Raw genomic sequence first — 16060 nt, 5'->3', positions numbered from 1 at the left:
TATTTTTATTTATAAACCAGCAGTATTAGTTACATATTTCTGGGTTTTTCTTTCTGTTGGATTTTTCTCATTCCTATATCAGGAAATAACTTAATATGTTAGGATGAATTTGAAATCTGATTCTCAACTGAGAAGATACTGATATCTATGACATTCTAAAGCAAGCTTTTTAATAATATCACTTCATTGAAGCACAATTGGCATGTAAAAAGCTGTACACATTTCACAATTTACAACCTACTTTTGAATAATAAACCTCCATTCATTTCCGCAGAAGCTCTGACTTAGGCACCAGCCTATCTTCCTCCTTGTCTTCAAAGCTGAGCTTGTCAAGGGTGTGGCCTGGGCTCACTTTTCCTTAATTTCTCATCTCCTGCTAAAGTCCATTCTCAGTCCTTCTCGACTAGGCCTCTGTTCTCATTTCTCAGGTGATGTTGTTGGCAGAGCTCAACTGCCTCAGCCAGCAGATGTTTTCTAGTCTTAGTTGGCTTCTTCGTGCCATTTACCACCATTAACCATTCACTATCATTTTGAAAATGTCAACTTTCTCAGCTCCCACGAGCACATGCTCTTCTGGTCCCCCTCCTCCCACTGACAGGGTCCTTCTCTGTCTCCTTGTGCTGCTTGCCCTCACGGCATCCAGAAAATTCCATGGCTCTACCCTTCATTGCCCATCTTCTCAATATCTACACGTACCCCAAGTGAGCTTGTGTGCTCAACTTGGTTGTACTGAACATAGGTTGACAAGTCACAAATAAATGATTTTTGGCTTAGACTTCTTTTCTGACATCAGATCCTTGTACATGAACGGCCTATTGGATATTTCTACCTGCATATACCACAGGCATATAAAACTCACTTCACTATCATCACCTCAAAAACCTCTTCCTTTTCATTCCTTGGTCTAAAGCATAGGCCTTCCCCGAGGGAAGCTTGTCATGTTGGCCGGGGAAATAAAATGTGAGTGCATGGGAGAATCACAAACAAGCTTGTGTTGTTTTTTTTGTCAGTTGGCATAATGAAGCAGCACAGGACTCAATGGGACCACACAGCCATCAGGGAAGAGAACCTTAGGGAATAAAGTTTGGTGATGGGGAAGATCTGATGGGTGCCAGGAGGATTCAGAGAGGCGGGAATGTCCAAGCTGGGCAGGAGCTGTCCAGAGAGCATCCCTGGAGCTGGTGCAGCTGCATTCCCTCAGTTATCCCAGCAGGTACTTGTAGAGGGTTTTCCTCATGTCAGAAACTCTTCGGTTCTGGAGGACCATCAGTAGACAAGAGACAAGGCTCTTGGTCAGGGAACTTTCCACGAAGAATCAAGACAGTGAATATGCAACACATTAATTAAAATATAATTTTAGAGAGAGAGAAATATGACCAAGAAAATCAGAGTATGATGAGCTACAAAATGAGAGGATGGGAGGATAGACATGATGAGGGTGCCCCCTGAGAGGTGTGACATTTGAGCTGTTTGATGAATGAATAAATGAATCTCCCCCACATTCCTCAGCTCTGAAGAGAAAAAGGTCTAAAAAAATGAAAAGGAACTCACAGGATGGGTGTGAGGCACTGAGTTTATTAGAATCTCTCCAACAAATCTGAAACAAATGTTTCTCTGGTTCACTGTCTATCTTCGACATTTAAGATAAGATGCAGACGTGTGGGAATTATCCCTCACACCGAGATCTCAGCTTTGTGCTCACAGTGCAGGGACAAGAGAAAAATTCTGAGTGAGGAGATGCCTCTCTGGAGTGTCTGAAATGAAAGATCCTCATCAGTGAGCAAACTTGGTCTCTTATTTATCTTTAATGGTATCCTCAAATCCTGCAGTTTCTCATATAACAGAACAGTTTTATAAATAGTGTCTTGACTGTTTATTCAGAGAATTGAATTCAGGATGCTGATTTCTGGGAAAAACAGCAATAACTAAGACAAATTCACAGACAGATTTTATTTCTAGTAAGAGGAAACAGACAGTAAATAAGTAAACAGATAAAAATAAAATGCCAGATGGTGATAAATACTATTAATAAAATAAAAGGGAGGAGGGCAAGGGGATAGAAAGTAATGCAGGAGAAGCAATTTTAGAAGGTGTTTCCCTGGAGGTGACATTTGTGGGGAGACCTGAAAGGCGAGAAAGCACCAGCCCTAGGAGGGGAAGCGAATCAGGAAGGGCAGTGAAACAGGCGGCTAGGAGTCTGGTTTGCTCAGCAGAGGGATACTTTCTTATTTCGATACTTTGCTATTTACACCATACCTTTTCAGAAATATGACATTTATTCCAGAAAGGGAATTCCATTCGACCTATAGACCTCTTCTATGAAGTGAAAGATGTTTTCTAAAGTCTTCTTATCATCTTGAATGAACAGATGTCCTCAAAAAATGCAAACTCAGTTCTCCTGCCAACATGAGATTCATAAAGAGTGATGCACAAAAATACTTAGTTTTGCTCTTGCAGCAGCAGGGGGATAAAAAGAAGTAAATACAAAACTGGCCCTTTATGGGCTCCCTGACTTGAAATTCAGTGAAATGAGATGTAAGACCATGAATGTGGGCTAAGCGTCGTTACAGAGGAGGAAGGAGAATGTCATTCCTGAGTCTCAGTTCCCAAGCTCATGTCTCCACTCCACCTTTGGAAAGCCCACAGCCCTCCCAGGGGGTGTATAATTTGTCACATGGAATAAGAAGAAAGAACTAAGCCTCGCTTGCCATGGAGGAGGGGCCAGAGCCACTGGTACTCGGTTTCCATTGCTCTTTGGTTTCTGTTTGGAGATGCTGCTCTCAGGGAACACGCAGTGCTGACCTGGGGAATTTCTGCCTGGGGTTTTCAAATGACCTGGATGAGCTGGATGACAAGACAAATCTTTTCTTCAAAGAGTGTGTTAAGAAAAGGATGGATTTGTAGTTTGAGCCTGGGAACTGAGTCCTATCCCCATTATACTTACTGTGTGGCTCTCAGCCAGTCCCAGAACTCGTCTCCTGGGACAGCGAGGACCCCGTGAGTCTGGTTTTTGGTCACTGCAAAGCACTTTGACAATATTGGCTATTGTCCATTATTGTTCCAATTAGCATTGTTTGTATTCTTTCAGATTTAAAACAAGGCTAACTGTAGATTGTTCCTTCTAGGGATTTATTTTCCCTAACAAACTCACCAATTTGAATGTTTTTTGTGCCATCCTTGTTTTGAAACTGTGTGTTCTGATTATTCAATTCAATACCAGTATTTAAATCTGGAAAAGAAAACAATGGAAATTGCACAGAAGGGATTAACAAGATAGGTGAGGCATGGATTTAATCGAACATAGATTGAAGAAAGAGACAGAGAGAGGGTAAACCAAGAGTTAAAGAATGCAACAGATGGTGTAAAGGGTAAATTAAAAGAGAACTGCAGAAAAGACTCCGTGAAGGGGTGGCATGGGGGAAAACTCAGTTACTTGCACAGAGGTAAGGCAGGCCGAGCTGACCCAGAAGTGACTGACGCCCTGCGTAGGGCAGGCATGGGGCAGGCATGGGGCAGAGCGGGCCGCAAGTCTACAGAAGTATACGCAGTCTGTGGCTGGTAAGCATGGCAGCAGCCAGCATGTGATTTTCCAGTACAGCTGTCAACATCAGAAGGCCAAGAGCCGGAGGAAGGACAAGTCCCCACAGGCCCAGCGATAGGGCACATGAGTGAGTGATAATAACACCTCCTGGAAGCCAGAGAGCAGCTGATCAGGAATAGAAAATCTGGCATGAGTAGCAGGGTCTCAGAAAGCTTTCTTCCTTATACACTACACATACACACACACACACACACGCATGTCACCCTCTCTCTCTTATACTAAAAATTTATAACTATCGAGCATCACCTATAGAGTCAGAAGGCGTGATTTGACTCCTGCTTCCACCATCGACTGGCTGTGTGACCTTGGGCAAATTTCTCCAACTCTCTGTAGGATGGATGTACTGACTGGGTAGCACTCCCTCGCATAGGGCTGCAGTGAGGAGCAAATGAGATCGGGTGTAGGAGGTGCAGGCCACAGGGCCCAGCACGTAACTAATGCTCAGTGAAAAGGATGAATGAAAATGAAACCAGTGCTGGAGCCCAGACTGGGCTTGCATATGAGATTCAAGACAGTTTGCACAACAGAGACGTCCTTGAACCTGGAGCAACCAAGCCGTGGCTAATGCTGCATCTCAGAGGTGGGTGAATAACCCCTCTGTCTCTTCTGCCTGACTCAGGGTGGTTCCACAGACTGACACAGGGCTGCACTCCAGGTGCAGATTGGGGGTGGGGGGCAGGGTCAAGAAACCTGTCAGATGCGCAGTGCAGTGCCAGGCAGAGGCGCGAGTGTTCTAGACAGAGGGAGAGTTCAGCAGGGGCAGAAGCCTATAGGCAGTCCGGGAAGCTGTATAAGAGGGGCTGAAGGTGGGTTGTTCACTGGGAGGTGAAATAGGTGATCCGACCAAGAGGTCCTGACATAAAATTCCTGAGAGTTGGAGGTTGGCTGAAAAGATAAGAAAGATTGAGTGAGAACCCTTCAGGGTAGGGGAGATGTGAGTAAATTATTGGCTTAGAAATAGATGGCAGAAGTAAGGGAGACAGACATTCAATAAACGAGGGAGAGCATGATTGGTGGAACACTTAGGGAGCGAGGGGAAAAGGGATGACGTGGTTTGGCAGACTTATTTTTGGAATAAAGGAGCCATTTCTCTCCAAAAAGAGAAGTGTGGAGATGTAGAGAAATAGCAAGATCGAGAAAGAGGGTGAGGGGGCCTTTGTCTTGTGGCCTCCATGTCAGAGGAGAAGGAGACACCAGCCTCTGGTGGCTTGGAGTGGGGGACACGAGACAGCAGGCTTCAGGGGAAGGTGCCAAACAGTGGCTGTGGGGAATCTGAGAGCCAGCCGAAGGGGGATGAGTCACTTCACTGTTGTCATTTCTGCATATTATCTGGAATGTACCTACCCAGGCTGGCTCAAATGGAAACTGAAAGTCACCCATACCGATGGCCTGAAATAGCTAAACCAAGCTTACCCTCCCCTGCTCCAGCTAACACAAATTGTCTGTGCCTACTGCCCCCACTTCCTGCCACAAACTCTCGCCTGTACACACACACCGCTCTGCAGACTCCCCCCCAAGGTCACCCCTGCAACCTGGAGGGGCTTCTGCCTTTCCTCACTTCTTATTGGTGCTGAAAAAGAATAAATATCCTCTTTCCTTTTAAAACATTCTCCAGTTACCCTCTCTGCCTACCTTTTACACAACAGATTCCTTCACATATTGCAGGTTTCATTTTAAAAGTCACCAACTCAGAATAGGCTTTCCTGAAACCCTAACAGAAGGTCCTTTCTTATCCTATGTTCTTAGAACATTTTCCCCTTCCACCCCTGTAACATATAAAAAAAGTAGACCTGTTGTTTGGTGCATTTTCTGGGTCCCCCACTAGTCCATAAGTTCCCCGAGGACAGAGATCCAGCATTTAGCACAGAAGGAACACATAGTAGGCATAAATGTGTGTAGGATGAATGAATAATTCAATGAATGATTTAACTTTGCATGACCCTACCTCTTGCCACTGTGTGTTCCTCCCGCATCTGAGAGTGCAAAGCAATGCAGCTTTACATCAATGTCAAGTGTCATCTTCACTGGTTGGTTCCATTTGCTTCAGGGCCCCTTCCTCCTACCAGTCCAACTTGTCCCCTAGGTTGTCCTATGCAATCATACCATCTCATTACATTCTTCCCTGTCCAGGTTTACTCACCTTGAGAGCCTTCCTTCACTGACATATCCATTGTCTTCTCTTGAAAGGTTACTCAAGATGCAGAAAAAATTCTTAAAATTTCAAATGTTTCCTAGAATACTTTCCAGTTTCCTGACAAACACAACTATGAAACATGTAAGGGCTGTGAAAATGACCTGGTCTAGAGGCAGCCCTGAAAATTGTAGTTATGATCCCCAAGGTAGGAAACAAATTTAGTTCTAGTTGCCACAATGGTTAGTTCTAGGTACCAATATAAGGAGGCAGGTCATGTAGCAGAGAATCGTCACTACTCATGAGTCAGGTTGTGGTTTTCTGAAACTAGTTCTCCTGGCCTTGGCACAAGCGGATTAGTTAGCATCCTGGAGAAACATCTGCTTATGACTGTGGGCTCCAGAGTCAACTACATAGGTTCAAAGGCCAGCATCACCTCTTACTAGTAGAGTGGCCTTGGCTAAGTCATTTGATCTCTGTGCAGTTTCCATTTTCTTAACTGTGAACTGGTGGCAATAGTCATGGTTAAATCATAGGGTGGTTGTGGATAATAACAAATTGTGCATGAAGCACTTAGATGTGTGCCTGGCACATCGTGAATGCTGTCATTATTCGGTGATGAGTTATGGAAGAGAATCCATCCTAAAGCAGAGAACTGGCCAGAGAGACATGGGGATTGAAGTCTGCAGCCTGCAGGTGGTGGTGTGTGGGGGGCAGGTGACTAGGTTCCCTCTGCAGAGGAGGTGTGTCTGAAATGGACCCACACCCTGAGCCACTTGCCTGGAATGTGGGCGTAAGGTACCCAGAACACAGGCATGTCCTCTGAGTTGAGGTTCTCACTGATCCCCACCTGAGCCCCCTGTGCACACTGAAGAGTCTTCCTGGTTTGAGATGCGAACCTCATTCCTCACCAGGGTTGGGCTCTTCTTCACACCTGGTCCCACTGACTGCCTAGATCTCCTCCTTGATCAAGACCATACACATAAAGACAACACATGAGCCTCCCAAGGACCCTGACAGGAAGAACGGTCATGGGATGGGCCTGAAGTTCCAGCAATTCTACAAAGGGGAAGTTAAAGATTATCTTCATTGCCATCTGAATATATCCCATACCCCTTTGGCTGTCCCCATTTGTGTAATTATGAAATCAGAAATTGTGTTTATTTTGGAACACTGCAGTCCCCCCACACCTACATTTCCAGAATATTTCCTATGACCATCATACCAGTATCTTACATGATTTCAAACCTATGTGCCACCCCCAGGCAGATGGTGGAGTCTTTCTAATTGGCTCATGTTGTTCCTTTTCCTCTACTCTCACAAATCCTATGGTGGAAGCTCAACTATGTTTCCTTGCAATATACCAGGAGGTCTCCTCGAATGTATCATCGATTTCCAAAACTAGTGATACCCTTTTCTGTAAAGTCCTAGATGCTTATGTTTCTCAAATGCTCATACAAACCATTGGGAATTTTGGTAACATGCATGTTATGATTCTGGAAGTACTGTGTGGGGCCTGAGAACCTACATTGTAACCAGCTCCCAGGGGATGCCAGTGCTGTGGGTCTTATCTAATTTTGTCCTGTATCACAGTTATGTTTATGCCATTCCTGCCACTGTATTTGAGCCAGTAGAGGGTGGCACTGGTACCCTTATTTATCTTTATATCTTTGTAAGTGCCTGTGTATTGTCCAGGCTCTGGTGCCCAGTAAATATCTGTTGGATTCATGACAAATGCTTACAACTTCTACTTCATATCAGACTGGACTTGTATGCAGAGCTCCCCATCTCCCTTACTCTGGACTCACATACAGAGTCGCCCGTCTCTCTGACCCTGGGCTTACACGCAGAGCTCCTGGGCTCCCTTACCTTTTCTTAGTAAAAGGTATCTCATCTCACTTGCACTAAAACATGGAACGTCAACCCTGGGCCTAATCTGTCACTAGAAAGAATCTCCTCCATACTAAAACATTAAGGATTTGATGTATTACCTGTCTCAAGAATATTTGAAAGTAAAAGATCACCTGGGTGATAAGTATTTGACATATACAATACACTATAGGCCAAGTAATGTTTCTTGTGTTCCTCTTGGTAACTAATTTCATATCTTATGGAATAACATACCTCTTCTGGGTACATCTGAACCAGAGGAGAAGTGTTCCCACCACAGAGCTTATTTAGAATTTTCTTTTTGAAAATCCTTTATTATATAGACATCAGAATTGTATAGACAAATCTTCTTCTGCCTCTGTGTGTGGATAAATACCCGCCTTCCTATAACCTGGGGCTGGTATTTGTGATTCAGCTGCACCATTTCCCGCTGCCCTGGAACTTCAATGAGCATGCTGATTCTAGTTCTTTGCATGGTCCCATATGGCATCAAGTGATATGCCTCAGTCTTAGAAAATGCCCCCCTGCCAAAAAACATCTTCTTGTTCTTCTCAGAGGAATTGCCATCCCTATTCCATCCTTGCTTCTACTGGGGCTTGTGCTGCCTTCTGCAGCCACTGCTGCTTTGAGAATCAATGGACCTTGTCATCAATGCATAGCCAGCTCTCCACCCATGGTTCCATGTCACTAAATTCTGATGCTGCTAGGAAGAGAGGGAGAAATTGGCTCATTTTATGTGGGAGGTCATGTATTTTAATTTTCTTTATCATCTGACCTATGGTTTGCTGGAGAGAACTTTCTAGCCCCCTCTGGGGCCTCCTTCCCCTGTGTCTCCACCCACACAGTCCTCCAGCCTGGGTTCCTCTCAGTGTCCATGCCTCTGTAGCAGTAAGAGCACAAAGGAGCTGGGTTCTTGTGATGGGATTACAGAGCCCTTAACACTTCAGCACTAAGGGTCTTCCCAGGCCCCTGACTCCATTCCACGTAGCCAGCCATTCCTTTACACCCATGCCAACATTACAGCCCAGGTGTATTCATCGACTGAACCATAACTTTGGGACCTCCTGTGTCACAGCAGCCTCCCACACGCATAAAAGGTTTCTGAGTGTGGCTCTTTCTCAGGCTACGTACAGCCTCCCACCTCGAACCGCTGATGTTTAGAGCTGCACTTGATGTAGTGTGTTGGGCAATTTGCCGATAGAATATCATGGGTGGAGGCAGAGAGGCCTCAGAGTTCTCATCAGAGATTCCCTGCCCATCATCTCAGTGCTCCTGTTTCAACATTAGTTTTTATTCTGGCTACTTTAGTACCTATTTGCCCTCAGACAAAACACATGCTCCTTGGTACCTCAACATCATACCTGAAGTCTCTTTTGTGGGGGAGGCGGAGGCTGTCACTCAGTCATTTAAAATGACGTGTCTTTAAAAAGGACATGCTCAAGGCATGGCTAAAGGCCCAGCTGAAATCCCAGGAGCTGCAGGTGGGGAGTATTTCACGGCCATCTGGGAGAAGGATTAAGGGTCTAGAGCAATAACTACCAAGCACGCTGTTCCAGAAATCAACATACTATAAAAGTAGAGGTCATCTGACTTGCTTGCTGTAAGGACAGGATGCATATGAGCCCAAATTTGCCTCCAATTTCCCTTTGAAGTTAATGGGTGTGGCAGTTGCTTATCTAATTAAGGCATTTGGATGAGTATGTTTTGTGCATTCAGGACTTTGTAATGAGATGCAATGTTTATGTTCCCTACTCTTCCCCACAGACTGCAAAAATACCTTTTGCTCAACCCTGTCTAATCATCGCAAGTATCAACAGTCAAAGCTAATGACAGAAGGTAGGTTTATGGGGCAGTAACCCAGCCCAGTTGGCTGAAAATATCTATTCCCAGTAAAAGTTTAAGCAATCATGTGAACTTCAGTCTGACTGACAGAGCCTCAGTGGCTTGGTGATTCCAAAACAGTGACCTTTTTGATTGGCTGGTAGTCAATGTAGGAGAGTCAGGTAGATGGGGAAGGCTGCAGCTGGTGTTTGTTTAACACATAGAATATGAGTCTCAGTCTTATCTCTTTCAGGGTCAAGCTAAATCCCTAAGTCTGTTGTTCCTGTTCACCAAAACACCCACCAGCCATTCTTTATTATTAAACATTAGCCAAATACCTACAAAATTCCAGGTGCTGGGTTAGGCCTTGGAAGGTCAAAGATGAAAAGAGATGGGACCTAGCTTTGGAATTCTCTAATTCTGAATCCCTACCTCACAGTTTGTCTAGAGCGTGATTCCTAAAACCTCTCTACTCAGGTGGGAATCACCACTGTAGCTTTTACAGTACTGATGCCTGGATCTGTCCCCAGATATATACTATAAGAATCTCTAAGTGTAGGGCCTCTAAACCACACTGTTATGTAAACAAAGCTTATTAGAACAGACCCACACCCATTCATTTACTTACTGTCTATGTGTATACATTTAACAAGTTCTTAAGACAATGCTTATGCAGCCAGCTCTGCAAAGGTCTGCAGATCTGAGTTCGGGAATCATTTACCTGTGCTGCTTATTTGATACATTACAATGTTATTATATATATTTAATTGTTTTTATATGTCAAACTCATACAGCCTGACTTAAAATTACTTGAAGAAGTATGACTTTTTAGTCTCAAATTCAATCATAGTATCATGTGCAGGGCTTTGAGAATTTTGTGTTTTTAACCCTGAGTGTGTGTTAAAAATTTTTGGAGAGCTTTTAAAAATTCTGATACCAGTTCCTCATTCCATACCAACTAGATATTGAGTCCTGGGCATTGATATTAAGAAAAGAAATTCTCCAGTTGATTATAATGAGTCCAGTGTTGAGACCCTTTGGAACAAGTGTTTGCTGTTGGTGAGAATAAACATGCATTCAGAATTGCTATCTTCCTAGAGCCATTAAGCACCTTTTGATAATTCCTTCCACTTAACTTTTTCTGAGAATAGATCTTTTCTGCCAACTGGGCTGGGTTACTGCCCCATAAACCCACTTTCTGTCATTAGCTTTGACTGTTGATACTTGCAATGATTAGTACGATATTTTCAGTTTTCAAAGTGCTTTCATTGTGTCCACATACAGTCTTGTAAACCCATGGAAGTGACCACTTCCATGGTCTAACTTAAAAGATGGTCTATGCCATCATAGTGATGCCGGGGTTCTTTTTCATGGAGTCAAAGAATGAACTTCACAAACACTCAAGGTAAAAGAGCAAGGGAGAGGCTTTTATTTAGAGATAAAGTAAGAGGACAGAGGTCCTGGCTCACACCAGGAGGGGACACGAGAGCCCGTGGTTGTGTTTTCTAGGGGAGTTATACGTGGTTGAGGACTTTTAGGAATGTGATAAAGGGCTAGGGATGTGGATGTAAGTGGCCTTCGAATGTTCATCCTTGATGAGACATTAAGTCTCTTTTCTCATCAGTTCTCCAGGTAATTCTGCAAAATTAACAGAAGAAATTTGCTGCAGATTCTTTCCCAGAATAGCAGCTTCTTGGTCTGGGAGCATATCAATCAAGACTGCGTGCCCTGCTCTCAAGGTGGACTGAATTATTGTCCATTTGCTAAAGAGTTTGTTAAGGACCCTACTTCTTCTTGGGTTTTAAAAGGCAATCTTATCTTTAAGATGGAATCTTTCTTGCTTTTACCATGTTGTTTATGGCTGGGCCTGCTTGCTAAATTAATTGCCCAGGTTGCAAATTACTTGATTAGGTCTGAAGGAGGAAAAACAGCATATAGGTCTGGGCCTTTTAGCATGCTAAAGTGAATCTTACAATGGAATGATTCTGAGATACTTTCCTTTATCTGGGTAATATTCAAACATTCCAAGCCAAGTTACTCCTGGCTCTTTGAGCTTTAACTGATCTCACTGAACAATGACTCTAGAGAATTAATGTGACTCTGACTTTTCTTAATGTTTAACATGGAGTTTTGGTAGAGGGTTTCTTTGCATATTGTTACATTGCTCTGACTGTCTTGCTTTTTCTGGAGGCCCTCACTCTACTCTGACTACATTCATGGTTCCTGTCTTAATATCTTTTAAAATAGTGATACATGAATCTCTCCTCAGATATATCAAATCAGAGTCTCTGGAACTTGGATCTCCAAAGTTGCCAGGGGTCAGCAAATATTTTCTGTAAAGGGCTAGATGGTAAATATTTTAGGTTTTGTGAACCATATGTCACAACTGCTCTGCCCTGTACAATGAAGGCAGCCATAGACAGTAAGTAAATGAATGGGTGTGGGTCTATTCTAATAAGCTTTGTTTACAAAACAGGTTGGAGCTGGATTTGGCCCTCTGGCTGTTATTTGCTAACTCCTGGTCTCCACCAACACTCTAATTTTGCAGATGAGAAAACCAACGTCCAATTGGCCATGTGATTGGACTTAGGTCTTATAGCTAGGAAAAGGCAAAAATGGACCTGGGATTTAGACTTAAAAAAACCAAAACAAACCAAAGACCCACAATAAGAGAAGAGTGTTTTTAAATATTAAGACGTTGAAAAGACCTGGACTTATTGTGTTTGCCTGGTCTTATTGTGTTACAGTGGATGCACATGCACTCCATCCAGATGGTAAGCTCCTAGAGACTAGAATCTGAATTTGTTCAGTGTGGTGTCCCCACAGGTTGGGGCAAAGTGGTTCCCAGTACATGTAAGCGAATTGAATACATCAGAGCTCTGCGTTTGGAGCTTAGTCTCAGGTATTTATATGAAGACATTTATCCTAACCATGGTTGGCTCCTTAACTATTGACTTCCTTAACTATTGCTAATATGTAGCTTACTAGGCTGTGCTTATGCTCTTTGTAACTTCAAATGATGTTTATATAATGACAGAGAAAGTTTTGGAGTTGTGGCAGTGGATAAAGCAAAGGTCAGAAGTCTTATTATTTTTAAAAAGTCAACCTTCATGTTTTGCCAAAAAACTGTAAGAAATCAGTTTGAGCGCTGTTCTTCCCAATACTGTTTTCTCTTCACTTTTTCCTCTGTCCAGGGACGCAGGACAGTATATATGCAATATGTTTCTCTCATGTTACAAAACCCTCCTCCATCTGCCCTCTACTACTGCAGACTCTCCAGTTTGACCTTGGGAGGTACTGTGTACAGTTGGATGAACCTGGGACTCTCCCTTTTTGATTTAAGCTCAGCAAATGGACAAGAAAAACCTGCAAAACCTGTTTAGCAATTTCAGACCATAAACAAGCAATCTAAAGGGAACAGGGAGTAGATATTATTTTATGACTGCAGTTAAAGTCTTCTCTCCCAAGGTTGTCAACATACCAGATTGAGCAGCAGCCTGAGAAAGCTGCTCACTTCCCAGGCAGATTTGTGGGTTAGCATGCAAGCAATGCCATCCTGGGCACTTGCTTAATGCAGGGAGCAATGGGCTATTATCCTATGTCCCTTGCTTTATCAAACATGTTTTTCACATATATACATGTACCCACACACATATGCACACACTTGCTAATGTCTCAGTATGGAAAAAGTACAAGAGGGAATATTACCATCTTATGAGGGAAAAGTACTTCTCAAAGATAATTCCTTCTGGGAAGAATGGGTTGAATGCTTGGGAAATAAATGAGGGGGGCATTTTAACCAACAAATACATGGTGTGGCTCTATTCTCATATAATTTTCATATCCACTGTATAGAGCCACATTATTTGACTTAAACATTTTGTATTATAATAAATAATTTGGGAGATACCAAAAAGAATATAACAGACAATATGATTCCTGTTTATTTGACAATTATTTTAAGAAAAAGGTCAATGAATGTATATGCCATTGAATGAATGAATGACATATATATTTTGGGATATGATGATCATTTCAGGCTAATGGAACAGATAACACCTTTCACATGTATTCAGAGGAGAGCGTTTTCTGTGTGGAAGGCATGGCTGGGAGAAGGTGGTATTAGAGTAGGTCTTGAAGGATGGGTTTGGATAGCAGAGTGGAAGATGAAGACCATCCACAGAGGCGTAAGTGAAGTGTGCCATCTGCTTGGGGTAGTTCATATTCCTGGGGCATCATGATACCTTGTTTGCAGAGTAAGGTGGGAAGCTTTAGCTTGTGTAACACTAAAGAATGTCATGGTAAAGTCTGTGGGCTTGGGTTCAAATCCCAACTCTGCTACTCACCATCTATGTCTTGGGAAAAGTAGCTTAGTCTCCTTGAACTTCAGGTTCCTCTTCTGTAGAGTTAGGTAATCAAAACGTCCATCTCATTGGTTATTTTGAAGATTAAGTGAGATAATCCATGTTACATTTTCCATACAATGCTTAGCACACAGTAAGCACCTGTTAATAATAGCTATTAAATTAGGGCAGATTCTGAAGGTCAGAGGGAATCATTATTTTCCAGACATGTCCATATACTCATCTTTTTTAGGCAATTGCTTACAACCTAAAAGTCTCTTCCAGACTACCACTTCTTTCCGCTGCTGTCCCCGATTAAGCAAGGCTGTTCCCATCATGGAGAGCCATGGTAGGATGCTCTGAGACTAAACATTAGACTAGACATCACGAGTCAGGACTTTGGAGTTTTAATCTGAGTGATAGGACTGACACATGCCTTTGATTATCTAGCTTTTTCATTGACGAAATGCCTTTTGGTGCTGACGCAAGGAAAGAATCAACATCTTCCACCACCATCGTCCACTCCCTGAAAGAAGTGGAAAATATATCTCTGTGTACTTTATTGTATGTATGCTAAGTTTCAACTAAATGTGTAAAAGAAAAAAACCTAATCAATTAGGGTGGGAGTAATTCACAAGAACCCACAAGAGTTCCCCTTAAAAAAAAAAAAGTTTAAAGATGAGGAAATGGAAGCCCAGCTGGTCAGCATAACATGAGGACACAGGACAGGAGAACTCCTGATGCAAATTGGAGTGCTTCTAGTCCCTACTAACCACTTAGTATGGTTTATAGAAGTATTTGCTAACCACTTGCTGGTTTATAGAAGTACTTGCTACTATAATTTCCCCAATAATTAGGAACTTCAGTTAGGACAGAGAATAACTCTCATTATTGGGTTCAGAAAGAACTATGTCAAGCAAAGATTATGCATGGGACGTTTGTTATGCAAAGCACTGCTCTTCATAAATAGAAAGACCCCAAGACCTGTGTTCCCCTCCCCAGGACAGCCAATGTGTCTAAATTGCCAGGAGCATCTCCCACCAGCCTACATAGATGGGCTGTCTCTTTGATGGGCCTGTCATGGCCATTTGATGGCCATGAAATATCATTTAGGAGAGGGGTTAATGTCTTTTTGTTGTTGATCCTTAACCTTCCTGGAGTCCGAGCCTGCATTCATGCCATGTGCTCACAAAGGTTGCACCAGCCTGAGGCAGCCTGCTGCTGGGTGCCAGGGCCAGAGTGCACTGCCTGATGCTGTGTTTCCCAGCAGCACCAGCAGGGTCTTTCTCTTCATATCTGTGCCCCCAAGCCATTTTTCCGGGGCTTTGTGTGCGCTCCTCCGAGGGGCTGAACCGTTGGTGGCTTGGGAATGGATGTATCCCGCTTACTTCCTTGCCTCCCCTGAGCCTTTGGAGTCCAATTTCCTGGGCAATTGCAGTTTGGCTGCACTCCAGGGCATCCTCTGGAGAGTTGCTACTCTGTCCTCTGTTGTTTGGAGAGCCTGGAAAAGTCCCCTGGGAAACTTATCATATGGTCTGTTGAGAATAGTGGGAGCCTTTTTCCCATAGTCAACTTCCGTTTTCACCATCATCCTTGCTTGGTGGGTTTTCTAAGAAAAACTGTAAGACAAACACATTCTTTCCAAAGAAGTGTAGACTTTTAAGATGGTTTGGAGGAGCCTCCCTGTGTAAAGCCCTCTCCTCCTGCTCTGATGTGGGAGCTGGTTTGCTCTGAACCTGGGTGAGACCAGGTGGTTTGATAAACTCCCTCCGGGAGCTCATAAGCTCCCTGCATCCCTCCCTTCTCACCCGTGCTTTCCCTGGACGTTTCTGATTCCCAGAGGGTGGCCAGGCAGTGCTCCCCAGAATGGGTTGGGCCAGGGAAGCTGCTAAGGTATCTAACAACTAAAGATGTTGATCAGTCACAGTGACTCCATAGTGGTAAACAGTGTCCAGGAGAAACAAAGCAGGCTGAGGTCTTAGAAAACTTGACCCAGTAATAGCCATTAGCAAGGATTGAGCATTTGCTGTTGGCCAGGCCAGAGTCAGCAGTTTTACAGGGGTTGCATTATTTGATGTTCACAGTGGTCCAAGAAATTGTTTCTTCTGGTATTTCCATTTTACAGATGAGCATATTGAGGCTCCAAAAGGCTAAATGAGTTGTTTAAAACCATATAATTAGTGGCAGAGTCAAAATTTGGTCTCTGGGGCTGTTGGACCCTGGAGACCATTCTCTTAGCCATGATGTTAATTTAGATTTAGTGCTGGTATGTGG

The 16060-nt window shown here is 43.4% G+C and overlaps 1 long non-coding RNA gene across 2 annotated transcripts in view; it reads left to right on the top strand.

The window, feature by feature from the left end:
• Window positions 1-3649: 3649 nt before the first annotated feature.
• LOC108399320 (uncharacterized) overlaps window positions 3650-16060 on the top strand; it is a 44861-nt gene continuing 32450 nt past the window's right edge. Inside the window, exon 1 of one of the 2 annotated variants that reach the window (XR_005062561.2) lies at window positions 3650-4181. This is a non-coding gene — a long non-coding RNA (uncharacterized lncRNA). The remainder of the gene's footprint in view (window positions 4182-16060) is intronic. The other variant, XR_001853621.3, reaches the window with a different exon arrangement.

Source organism: Manis javanica, chromosome 10 (genome assembly GCF_040802235.1).
Source record: "Manis javanica isolate MJ-LG chromosome 10, MJ_LKY, whole genome shotgun sequence".
Lineage (NCBI taxonomy): Eukaryota > Metazoa > Chordata > Mammalia > Pholidota > Manidae > Manis > Manis javanica.
The sequence above is the reverse complement of the archived record's forward strand: the minus strand, read 5'-3'. Positions and strand labels throughout refer to the sequence as shown.